Below are 13,711 nucleotides of genomic sequence, written 5' to 3'. Positions count from 1 at the left end.
AAATTAGCTGTGGTTTGTTTCAACTACCTATTTTAAAATTTTTTGTCACTTTCTAAGTGTTGAATTTTATGGAATTGGGAAAGAAGTACCGAGTTTGAAGCGTTCATGAGCAAACATTGCAGTTGAGTATTCAAGTTCTGAATTTGATTATTGATGAATAATAAAATAAATCCTACTAGCTCGATTGATGGTTTCATTTAATTTATTTAAACCAGGTTACCTATAATAATATTTTTTCGTTAATTTATGAAAATATCAAATTAGCCCGTAATCCTGAATCCTGATACATAAAGTTAGCCTATAAATTTAACACAGGTACGACTGTACTCAGTGTTGCACTATCAAATGCAATTGACGCGCCTCTATGCCAGGGTTTTTATGTTCCTGGTCAGGCTATACCTGTGTGCAACAGCAACTTCCGTAGATTTTTTTGGAGTTATTACTTGTCAAATTACATTTTCATGCAGGCAGAACTGTTACTTAGATATTATAGATTGTAACAAGTGCAAACTTGCACGGAAAGTTAGGTTTGTATTCTAATTTTCCGTATTTGTTTGTGGCAAGTCGGTCAAATGGACGAAAACAGGAGCTGGACGGAAAACCGGCGCAATTACCCTACCATAATTTTATGTATATTTTATTTATTTACTTGCAAGTGTCCAAACCTATCGGACAAGTTGCAGTTCGAAAAAATATTTTAAAAGTATTTAAACGAAATCAAAGTCACCGACATATTGACAGAGCAGAGACAGAGATGCGCTTTTTTAATTCGATTTAAGTAAATAATGGTATGATCGATTAGACTAGAGTCTAATCATTAGACCTTTAGACGGGCGCAGATCCGCCGCGCCCGCAGCGCTTCAGTGGATTATTGCATTTTATGTATATTTAATCACATTTATTTACCTACATTTACATATTTACTCTTTTCTTTAAGTGTAGACACTGTTTATGTATAAGACCACTATTGCATGCCGTGGCAACCTATAATTAAGGCAGCACTTAGATTAAGTTAAATACGTTGTAAATATTGATTGTCTTCCAGTGTATGTCTTGTTGGTTGTCCTATTAAATAAATAAAATAAATATTTATAGCAACACAATGTTTAAAAATAAAATTTTTCAAAAACGATCAATTTAATCGATTATGTCTATTCTAAATGGACATCCCTATTTGTTAGTCAAATTGTCATTCACTCGCATCACCTTTTCTCTGTTTTTTTGGCGGGAAGCTCTCGAGGCGGGAGGTTCAACTTTTTCTTTGCGAGTTTAATAAAATTTAATTAAATAGTTAATCTTACAGTAAATTAGCGGCTGTAGTGGCGAGATGAGTTCTGACAGTGGGGGTAAAGACCCCAAGCATAATACTAAGAAGAGAAAAGTAGATGAAGTACAAGATGATGAGTCTATACATGCACCATACTACAAGAAGAACCATATACGTTGTTATCCTGATAATTCTCCAGGTTGTATATTTCCTGTATACATACAAAGCACAAATGACACTGTAAAGTTTGGAAACAAGGACCCTATCTACCTAAATAGCATTTTTAGTCGGTACAACAAGGGAGTCAAAGAAATAAAACGAGTGAATGCAATGCGGTATGCTGTTATTTTTGATAATGCAAAGAATGCTAATGCGTTACTGTTTAACTCAACATTCTTGTCTTCTCATGACATCAAAGCCTTCATCCCTGCGGCAACATCAGAATGCATAGGAGTTATACGATACATTCCCACAGATCTTAGCTGCAAACATCTATTTGACAAACTTCTCAGTTCACAGGAGATCCTGGCAGTCAGAAGGTTCACGAAGCGCACTCCTGAAGGTATCATCCCATTGCAAACTGTATCTCTGACCTTTGCAGGTAATGTACTCCCCGAGCATGTTAACTATGGTCTAAGCATTGTACCTGTAACTGAATACATTAAGCCTGTAATGCAGTGTTATAAATGTATGGCATTTGGTCATACTACTAAATTTTGTAAAAGGAACATCGTATGCTCCATATGTTCACAACCTCACTCATACAAAGAATGTACTAACGCAAACAAACCTCTATGTGTCAATTGTAAAGGCGAGCATATTGCTGTGGCAAGGATTTGTCCAGTTAAACAACAGAAAATTGAAGAAAACAAATATAAAATAATGAACAAAACTACTTTGGGTTCTTTCTTCCCAACTTTAAACAAATCTTTTGCCAAAGCAGTAGGTTCCCGACCTCAACAACAAAATGTTAAAGACACGAAAGAGATTAAAAATAAAAACTTGTTGACTGATGTTATCAATAATGATCTAATTATTAAAGCTATTGTTGATACTTTATTAACTTTTTGTGATAAAGAAAACAGCTTGCCAATTAATTCCTCTAATATTAAAGAAATGTTTTTAAAGAAAGTTTCTCAAAATGGATAGTAAATCTTTAGTTATTGTTCAACACAATATTCAGAGTCTTAAGCCTAAGACTCCCTTCGTAAGTGAGCTTTTAATTACACTCAATATTGATATTTTAATTCTCAATGAAACTTGGTTAAAATCATCAGATTCAGTAAAATTTAGAGGTTATAAAATATTTAGAAATGACAGTGACACTGGTTACGGTGGTGTTGCCATTATTTGTAAAAACTCTCTTTTAACATCAGAAATTGTTACAGCAAGTAATGATAGAATCCAAACATTAGCCATTAGTGTAAAAGTAAATCGTAATAGTTCAATAACAGTTTTGGGTGCGTATTGTCCTCCACGTCCTGGTCGTTTTCCAGTAAATAATTTAAAAAATATGATTAGTTCTTTACCTTCTCCAGTTCTAGTAATGGGCGACTTCAATGCCCATCATACAGCATTTGGGTCTTCTACAAACAAGCCAAGAGGTATTCAGATTTATGATATGCTGGATGAAATTAATTTGTATATATTAAACGATGGTCAGCCTACCACACTATGCCGTCCCAATCATTCGGCATCAGCAATCGACATTGCATTCGTATCTCCTTCATTAGCAGCTTCAGCAGAGTGGTCAGTTTATACAGAGGATACCTTAGGTAGCTATCATTTTCCTACTTTAGTTAACTTAAATTATGATTGTGAAATATACCAAGACTCCTGTAGTTTTGAAAAGTTTATTTACAAAAAAGCTGACTGGTTAGGCTATACGATCAAGTCTAGAACGATTTTTAATCATCTTCTTGATTATCCAGACCCGCTCTTTGCTTATGCAGAATTTTGTGACTTATTAAATGCTTTGAGAAAAGATTTTATACCGATACACACTTATGATAGTAATAATAGACGCAAAGTTTATAAGCCTATGCCATGGTGGAATGAAACTTGTTCCAACGCAGTTAAGGAAACTAAATTAGCTCTTCATATGTATAGACGTCATCCAACAATAGAAAATTACATTATTTATAAAAAACTTGAAGCATCTAAAAGATTGATTATTAAAGAACAAAAGATAATCAGTTGGAAAAAATTGTGTTCTAGCTTTGATCGTTGTACACCAATCAGCAAAATATGGAAGTTCATTAAAGTTTTTAATAGAAAAGCTTCAAAGCCTGATAGCAAAGATGAAGAATTTTTACAAGATTTTTTTGATAAAATAGCTCCTAATCATGATTCTGTAGATACTGACCACCTCAACAATTTATTTGTTTTTAATGATTTTAATATACATTTGAATTCACTTTTTTCTGAAACAGAATTTAATTTTTCTTTAAATTCTAAAAAAGACACTTCTCCAGGACTTGACGATATTCCGTATATTTTGATTAAACGCTTAGACCCTTCAGCTAAATTAATTTTGCTTGATATTTTCAACAATTTGTGGTCCGCTGGCTTAATACCAAAGTCATGGAAAACTATCGCTGTAGTTCCTATTCTCAAACCGGATAAGGATCCTAAATATGCTGATTCTTACAGACCTATTTCTTTATCTTCTTGTGTAGGGAAAATTTTTGAAAATATGTTAAAGACTAGATTAGAACTTTTTGTGGAATCTAGATTAATTATCCCACACGATCAATTTGGGTTTCGTAAAGGCCGTTCTACATTAGATAGTCTTGTAAAGTTCACAGGTGATATTCAAGAATCTTTTTGTGATCACAGTTATTTATTATGTACCTTCTTAGATGTGAGTGGAGCGTTTGATAACGTCAATCTTTTAACCCTTGTTGAGATTCTACATAGCTTCAATATCCCAGGTAAAGTGTGCAAATGGATTTTTGATTTTTTTTATTCGCGTACCGTTTATTTAAAGTTCAACAATGTCCTTCATGGTCCAAAATTAGTTTATAAAGGGGTTCCTCAGGGGGCCACCTTATCACCCTTGATTTACTTGCTGTACACATCTCAAATACATAGGTTTATTTCAGTTCCTAGATTATCGGTTTTGCAATATGCAGATGATATTGTGTTGTACACTACTAATAGAAATTTATCACTTGCCGAATTTACTATTAATGAAGCTTTACGTCAATTATATTTGTATTATAATGTTAAGTTGAAACTAGATGTAAATCCCACTAAAAGCTCGGCCATGATTTTCACTAAGAAAAATGATTCTCAGTCTCGTGACCATGTAAATATTGTATATAATTCTGTAAATATTCAATTAGTGGAAGAAAAGAGATTTTTAGGTATTATTTTTGACTCTCAATTAATTTTTCATTCTCATGTGCTTAAAATTGTAGATAAAATGCAAAAAACTGTAAATATCATGAGACACTTAGCAAGTGTTACGTGGGGAATGGACCCAAAAATTTTAAATATGGTCTTTAAGGCAATAGTTAGATCTCATTATGACTATGGACTTATTGTTTATGGGAGATATCTAAGTAATTTTTTGTATCGTAAGCTAGAAGTCATTCAAAACAAGGGATTAAGAATTATAACTGGAGCTTTTTGTTCAACTCCAATAAATTCCTTAGAAATAGAGTCCGGGATTCCACCAATCTTAGTTAGACTTAGATATTTAACAGAAAAGTTTTATGTTAAGATTTTAAGTAATAAAATGTACTTTAATTTGTATTACAACAATTGTCTTTTGCAATGTGAGCATTTAAATGAACTAAAAGAAATTTGTAAATGCATAGACCATAGGGTAAATTGGGATCTAAGTACATTAGAAATTCAGACTAAGATACCAATGGTTTGCTTGAAGAAAGTTAATAACAACTATGAGTTTGTCCAATTTGTAAATAGCGAAAAGGTTCGGCATCGGAAGATATACACAGACGGTTCTAAAACTGAGGAAAACACTAAAGCAGCGTATTATGATTCAAGAGTTAAGTTTGGGAGATGTTTTACACTTGATAAGAACGCCTCAATTTTCACAGCGGAAGCCTATGCAATATATACTGCATTGCAATATATTGGAGGAATAAGAGATGAGAATACTTTCTTGATTGTTACCGACTCCTTGAGTGTCCTCACTTGTCTTCAAAACACTCATATTCATTACAAGACCAACATCTACATAACGAAAATAAGAGAAATATTATTGAATAATGATTGCAAGCAAATAGAGTTTATGTGGGTCCCCTCGCATTCTGGGATTACTGGCAATGAAATAGTGGACAGATTGATGAAGATAGAAAGTCCATATAGTGGCGATTCACGGTATCCAGCGCCCCCTGTACCCATCTCAGACTATGACTCCATCTTGAAAACCCGTATGTTCGATAATTGGCACGAAGAGTGGAATATCACTAAATTAACCAAAGGAAAATGGTATGGACAAATACAACAGAAACTTCCAAGAAAACCATGGTACTGCAAGTCGCAAAGTTCTACCTCAAGAAGTTTCATCACTACAATGAATCGCTTACGACTTGGACACGCAAAATTTCCAACCCACCTTAAACGGATTAAAATGGTCACTACAGATAAATGTGAATTTTGCCAGGCAGATGCGGCAGACTTAGACCATCTTATTCTTCAGTGCCCAGCCTTTAATTTGGAAAGGCTTCTGCTAGTGGATGGCTTACTGAAGATCTATCAAGAAGATGAAAATATTCCCCGCCTCTTGCCATCCATACTAGCGAATGAAAAGACGTACCCACATATTTACCAGTACATTGTAAATACACATATAAATTTATGAAGACATTTCAACTAAGATACAGAAGAACAGAAATCCATTGAAAACACTCAGAAAGTACCTACTCATGAATGAAAATACAAAGAAAGAAATATCGCACTAAAGATTTGGCCGTAAGGATACTATCCGAAGCCGTTAAATCTGTTAAAAAAAAAAAAAAAAAAAAAAATCACCTTTTCTCTCTCACTCACTCTTGCTGTGTTGCTGTCTTGCTTGATCCTTCTTTGTGATTCGTTTGTGTTTTAGCTTTTATTTTCGGAACTTTATTAACTACAAACTTGGCTATTCAAACGGACTCTGATTGATTGCAATAACGACATACTCAGCCTGGGATTTACTGTTTTTGTGTGGCTCGGCCAAGGCTCGGCTGGTGGTTCTATGGTGTTGTTACAAATGAAAAGATACGGCCTTCAGAAACTAGGCTTTATTCAACTTAATAAATGAGCTACATTTCTGTTATTTTAAGATCAAGATATTTTCCACAAAGATGTCACTTGTATCATTCTTAAAGTACCATAGACAATTTGCAACAGAGGAGGTTCATATCATTCTCCCTCGCTATATTTCAATGTCCAGGTACACTTTAGTCATTATCACAAACGAAATCTTCTAGATAGCCTGGTCTTCTGCGAGCCCTGTGGGAACGCCGGCTCAGGTTTGCCTCTGGCTCTTCAGCAACACCAGTTTCTTGACCAAGTTCAGGCTGCTGAACAGATTCAGATTCCTGAACTATTTCATCTAAGTCTGATGGCTCTTCTTGACAGGAATCATCCTCTCCATCCGGTAAAGGAGCCAAATGTCTGTTTGAAACGGTGGTCTCTCTACCATCTTGTAATCTTATATACGAATATGATGGATTTGTTTGTAAAAGTTCGACCTCTTCCACTAAGGGGTCGTACTTTGAAGCACGAACATTCCTTTTCATGAGAGCGGTCCCAGAAGACGATAACCATGATGGTATCGACTGCCCATTCATTGTTCGTCGAGGGTGGAAAAACAAACGTTCGTGAGGAGTGCAATTTGTGGCCGTGCAAAGTAAAGAACGTATAGAATGTAAAGATTCGGATAGCACTTGTTCCCAATCCGTCACTTCCAGGCCCTTAGATTTTAGGAAAAGTTGCACTGTCCTCCACAATGTCCCGTTTAAACGTTCAACTTGTCCATTACCTTGTGGATTATATGGAGTAGTCCGGCTACTTGCCACGTTTAAAGAAAGCAAGAACTGCTGCACTCGTTCTGACACAAAAGCAGAGCCTCTATCAGAATGGACAAAGAGAGGAGTGCCGAACATAAAAAAAATATCTTTAAGGCATCTGATTACAGTGTCTGCAGATAAATCTTGACAAGGATATGCGAATGGAAATCTAGAGAATTCATCGATAATAGTGAGGATGTATCTATTCTTGCTCTTTGAAGGTAATGGGCCCTTGAAATCAATGCTTAGTCGTTCAAAAGGAGCTATCGCCTTAATAAGCTTTCCTTGAGTTTTGTGAAATTGTGGTTTGATTTCAGCACAAATTCTGCAAGCAGAAGTAATCGCTTTTATATCAGTGACAGAGTATGGCAAATTTTTAGTTCTGATCCAATGAGTCATACGAGTAATACCAGGGTGTCCAAGAGCGTTGTGCAACTCAATTAGTTTATTTGTGACGTTGGTGTGTATCTGAGCACAAACGCGAGACAGTGCATCAGCGGCCAAATTCTCCTTCCCCGGTCTATATATAACATCATATTTGTATGCTGATAGCTCGAGTCTCCAACGCTCTACCTTTTCATTCTTAATTTTGCTTGAATGGTGAGCTTGCAACATAAACGCTACTGACTGCTGGTCAGTGATTAAAACAAAATGCCTTCCTAAAAGGAAGTGGCGCCACTTGCGAAGTGCTTCAACGATGGCACACGCCTCCTTTTCTATTGAAGAGTGGCGTCTCTCAGGTGGAGATAATGAACGAGAAAAGTAAGCTACAGGTCGTTCGCCCTGTGATAAAATGGCTCCAATCGCATATTCTGATGCATCCGTTTCGACAGTGAAAGTAGCTTTAAGATCAATTGCATGTAAACTAGCGTTAGCGAGCTCAGTCTTTAAATTGTTAAAGCTTGATAATGCTTCATTAGAAAGAGGAAATTCGGTACTATCTATCAATGGCCTCAATTTATGAGAAAAGTTTCTTACCCATGGGCTATAATGTGCAAATAATCCTAAAACCCTTTTGAGTGACATTGAATCTTTAGGCTCAGGAAGATCGAGTAAAGGTTGTATTCTTGATTTGTCAGGTTTGATTGTCTGATTGGTGATGGTGTGACCCAAAAGATTAATGGTTTCCGAACAAAAGGTGCACTTTTCTTTATTCAATGTAAGTCTATATTTTTCAGCCGCCTGTAGAAAGGCATTAAGATTTTTATCGTGTTCGGCCTTAGTCACGCCACAGATGGTCACATCATCGAGATAAGCATAGGTTCCAACTAAATTTTCCTTTTCTATGATGAATTCTAGTGTTCGCTGGAAAGCGGCTACGCCGTTAGTAACGCCAAATGGGATTCGAGTAAATTCGTACAGTTTTCCACATGCTTCGAAGGCAGTAAACTTCTGTTCTTTTTTCAGTATGGGCACTTGATGATAAGCGCTTTTCAAATCGATTTGACTAAAAAAGTTGAATTTGGAAACTTTTGAAATTATTGAATTTATTTTTGGCAAGGGATAGGCGTCCAGTTCGGTAAAAATATTGATAGTTCTTGAGTAATCAATAACAAGTCGCTTTCTGTGGTTGCCTCCTCCAGCGACGAGAACTTGTGCTCTCCAGGGAGACACACTTGGCTTTATGACGCCATCTTCAAGTAGTTTGTTCACCTCTACTTTGATAAAGGCTTCGTCTTCATCGTTGTGCCTCCTGGACTTGATAGCAATGGGCTTAATAGAAGGAGTGAGATTTGTGAAAATTGAAGCAGGAGGAACCGAGGCTTCCATTACGTTACAGACGCTGAGGGGCTCCTCCTCACCACCGAAGTTCAAAATGAGCGAAGAATGTGTTTTTAGTATATCATGCCCAATTATGACGTCTGCACACAAGTTGTTTACAATCAGCAAATTCCGTTTCGGGTAAATATGTTTATCGATCTTTAAAGTTACGGAACACGATCCTTCTACGATAGAGGTATGGCTTAGCGATGCTAGTGTAATAGACTGACTGCAACGTTTCTTCTTTAGTTTTAATGTTTCAGCCAAACCTTTGTCAATAAAGCTTACTGAACTTCCTGTGTCAACGAGTGCGTCTGCAAGGTAGTCGTTAATAGTTATGGGGATAGTCGCTTTTCGCAGACTTCCTGGAGCGGCTGCAATTACCGACGCTGCCTCCGTAGGTGTATCTTGAGTTACAGCATTCATTTTAGGACTCGTTCCACCACTGCTCCGACATACATTTGCAAAATGTCCTTTCTTGGAGCATAATTGGCATTGCGAATGAAACGCAGGACACTTTATACGTTGATGTACATTACCACCGCAAAAAAAACATCGACGTTTTTTATGACCGAAATTAACAGCGGCTAAATTATCATCGACCTCCTTTTCTTGTTCTGGTTGAACCGGTATAGCGTTAAGCAATGAGGTCGGATTAGATGAAATTGAGAAAGAGTGCAAACTTTTTTCGGCGGTTTCAAGTGTCAGTGCCTGGTTCTGTGCGTCATCGAATGACAATGTCAAATTTTCCAACAGTCTTTGACGGATTCTTTGAGAGTTGATACCCGATATGAATGCAATACACATGAAATCGTTTTGATTTTGTTCGGCAGTCACAGCGTGAAAATCACAATCTTGGGCTAACAGTTTCAAGGCACGAACATAATCACGTATAGATTCCTCAGGCTTTTGCTGTCTTGTTGATAGGATGTGCCGAGCCAGAATACGATTCCGAGGTTTCTCGTATGATTTTTTAAGTAATTCTATTGCTTCGTCATAACTGGCACATCCTTTTATTATAGCAAAGACTCCAGGCGCCAAATAGTTGATAAGTAGCTTTAATTTTAAGTCAGGACTAGCATTACTTATCTCTTCTGATATGAAGTTTTGGAATGTATGCAGCCAATGACTCCATTGGAGCTCTGCACCGGGCGTACTTGGATCCGTTGAAAATTTTTCCGGATTTAGATAACGAGAACCTCTCGTGATGGAACTCGACGACACAGTTTCGTTATGAGACATTGTCACAATTAAGTTGAATAAATTGTTACAAATGAAAAGATACGGCCTTCAGAAACTAGGCTTTATTCAACTTAATAAATGAGCTACATTTCTGTTATTTTAAGATCAAGATATTTTCCACAAAGATGTCACTTGTATCATTCTTAAAGTACCATAGACAATTTGCAACAGAGGAGGTTCATATCAGGTGTTAGAAAATGAGCAACTTAATTATACACAACAATGGGCAGCACCTCGATCGGTAAGTACCTACATTTTGCTCTGCAATCTTATGAATAAGTACTAGCCTTGCCAAACTTCTGAATTGCCATTCTCATGGCGGGTTGTCTTGAAATGAATGTTCCGCTATTATCTGTGGTTCAACCCTGGACAGTGTGGACAGCCAGGCCCGATTCGATTGTAAGAAACTAGTCGATGGTACAGCGCAATGGAGGCATGAGCGAAACAACAATTATGTTGACAATCCAGCTGGTTTTGGTGTAAATCTAAGGAATTATTTACTTTGACACTATCTCCCTGCTCTCAATGAAAGCTTGTTTTGTTTTGTTTTTTGGAACTAAGACTACTAGATTATTATTTTTTGTAACTAAGTTTGTAACACGTCATAATTAAATATTATAACAACAATGCTTATTTACTAAAGCTGTTTAACCCTACCCTCTGACCCAAAATTCTACTAACAAATAAATACTTTCTATTCTTCTATTCTAACAGCACATAATATTGAATTATCATTTTTTTTATGGTTTGCGGCTCAATTTATTCAACGCACAGGAGTATGTGTGGCATGGCATGCAATGAATCTATTTATTTTTACAGGTTAGAGCTCATGATCTTATATGCACAACATGTTGGACCCAAGCCCAAGATACAACACAAATGCATCTACTTCAAATCTTAGCAGAAAATGTGTGCTTTGCAGTAGAACACTAGAGCCTAGAACACGTTCACATCAGCTCATGTCCCTGAGAACTAACACTCAACATCATATTAACATCAGGAACATAATTGTGGAACGACTAACTCCATTAGAGGTAATGCACGCTAAAGTCCTTATTTAATAAAATGTTATTGGCTATACAATCAGTCTAATTCTTGTAAAGTTATTGGTTTCTGTAAATTAATACTAAAATAAAATAATTTAAGTGCGGGACATTAAAAAACTGATAATTTTTTTAAACTTATTTCTAATTATTATTATTTTTAAACAGGTTACTGCAAATGACTACATCTGTGGGGCTTGTCACTCATTATTGCAAAGAGATACCACACCTACTTCACAAGACTCTCCAGATATGCCAACCGGTGCCCCGGTAGGTCACCAACAAGTTTGTGTTGGATGTGGTTGTTCATTATTGCGAACTTGAAGTCATTGTTTGGATACAGAGAATAATCAAGATATATTAAACATTGTTCGAAATTGGATTCAACCCAGAGAGGTAAGAGCCCTGCCAGTTTTATAATACATAAAAATAATTATGCCGTTTTATTATAATAATAAAAAAGGTTTTTTCCGAATCAGCCTTCCCATCCTTCAACTCCTTCCATTGCTTTCAATCTGCCACTACTCTCATCCATACAGGTTATACAGGGTGGAAACCATAAGTGATCTCACTCGATTATTTCTAAACTACACAAGATATCGAAAAACTGGTTACTCATCCTGAAAGTGCTTCACGAGCTCTTTCTAACGGTATCAGTAAATAGTTACAGAATTAACTGGATCTATCCGAAAATTCAATGTTTTCAGCCTCCATACTAAATGTATGCCAGCCACACAATATTAAAAGTGTTATAGATCACTTATCGTTTCCACCCTGTATAATACAAATAGACTTATATTATTAAAATATTGCAATATTATTACTTACATAATATTAAACATAATTTTTACTATTATAATGCCAGTTAAAAATTCCCTGAGCCAAATAAACTCAGTAAAGTTTTATTTATACTTCCTGCATAACAACAGACTACTCTTTTAAACTACCACTATTCTCACTCTCAATCCTCGTTCCTCATTCATCCCTTTCGTTTCCTCCATAGACCAATCATTCCTCATCATTCAGCGTTCAAATCATAAATTATCTTTCATCACTCATCTTACTATTCCGTTACACACAAAAGTCGTTAATCCTATATAAATATTGCTCTTCTTATTGTTGAACTGTGAATCTGATGTTTTATTTTATTTTCAGATTCGTCCTTCAGATCTTCTTTGCCATAGATACTATCAGAGAGCACGAATTACTACAGTTGGTGCTTATTTAATGAAGCTGAGGACCGGTGATTCAGATGACAGAATAGCTACATTACTTGGCATTTCAAGGAGTACTCTTACAAAATATGTAATGAAAGCACGCAGTATGATGGAGGAACATTTCGTACCAGCACATTTAGGGTTACAACATATTAGTAGAGAGGAAGTAGCCCAAAGAAACCTTTATGTTCCAGTCTCTTTTCGGGAAGCCAGGAAACGATTTACCACAAAGAAAGGCTATTGTCATCATGGATGGTACATACATACATTTATGTGCAAAAAAGTAGCAATTATGCATACCAAAAAAAAAACTTATTCCCACAAATATCGGAATCTCGTTAAACCATTTATGGTACTTTGTTGTGATGGCGACATCATTGATGTATTGGGCCCATATTTAATAGAAAATGTAGAACATGACCATTAATAAATAATAAGTACCTACATACGTATTTTCATTTATACCTACATAACTGCCTACTTACCCTTGGGTCGGAATAAAGATATTTTTGGATTTAAATGTAAGTAAAATATATTAACTTCTTTTTAAAAAATGTTTGGCTTTTCCGTAGGCATTCCTATTTTTCCAATACGCAAAGTTCTATTTGCTGCTATTCATACGGTTTGACAAAGGGGTTCTTTATCGATCTACGATTTAAAGTGTAATTAAGACGTCTCTCCTACATATCTATACCTACTTATAATAAATCTGTAGAGAGGTCAATTCTGTAAATGAAATATAATTTTCAAAATAACTATCAGGGGGTGATACTGATGCCAAAAATGCAATCAGTAAAATTTTTGTCTGTCTGTCTGTCCGTCTGTATGTTCCTTATAGAAACAAAAACTACTCGACGGATTTTAACGAAACTTGGTACAATTATTCTTCATACTCCTGGGCAGGTTATAGTATACTTAGGAATTCTCACGGGAACAGGAATTAGCGGGAAAATCCTTTTGTATGAAAAATCTAAACCGCTTAAGTTAGACGCTTTAAATTTCGCACGTAGGTACTTTAGTAAACTAATTCCCACGGGAACGGGAATTCGCATTATTATACATGTTACAGGAAATGTATGAAATCCGTCATTGTATACAATTCCTAGGAATTGTGTATAAGTCCTAAAATCACCCGGAAATGTGTAATGTAAATAA

At 35.9% G+C, this 13,711-nt stretch overlaps 1 long non-coding RNA gene across 1 annotated transcript; it reads left to right on the top strand.

Annotated features, from left to right (window-relative positions):
- Positions 1-10,481: 10,481 nt before the first annotated feature.
- On the top strand, positions 10,482-12,978 carry LOC135076262 (uncharacterized). Its single transcript, XR_010258228.1, has 4 exons — positions 10,482-10,537; positions 11,116-11,330; positions 11,508-11,735; positions 12,495-12,978. It is a non-coding gene; the product is annotated as an uncharacterized LOC135076262 (long non-coding RNA).
- Positions 12,979-13,711: the final 733 nt, after the last annotated feature.

Source organism: Ostrinia nubilalis, chromosome 11 (assembly GCF_963855985.1).
Source record: "Ostrinia nubilalis chromosome 11, ilOstNubi1.1, whole genome shotgun sequence".
In the NCBI taxonomy this organism is placed as follows: Eukaryota; Metazoa; Arthropoda; class Insecta; order Lepidoptera; family Crambidae; genus Ostrinia; species Ostrinia nubilalis.
The sequence above is the reverse complement of the archived record's forward strand: the minus strand, read 5'-3'. Positions and strand labels throughout refer to the sequence as shown.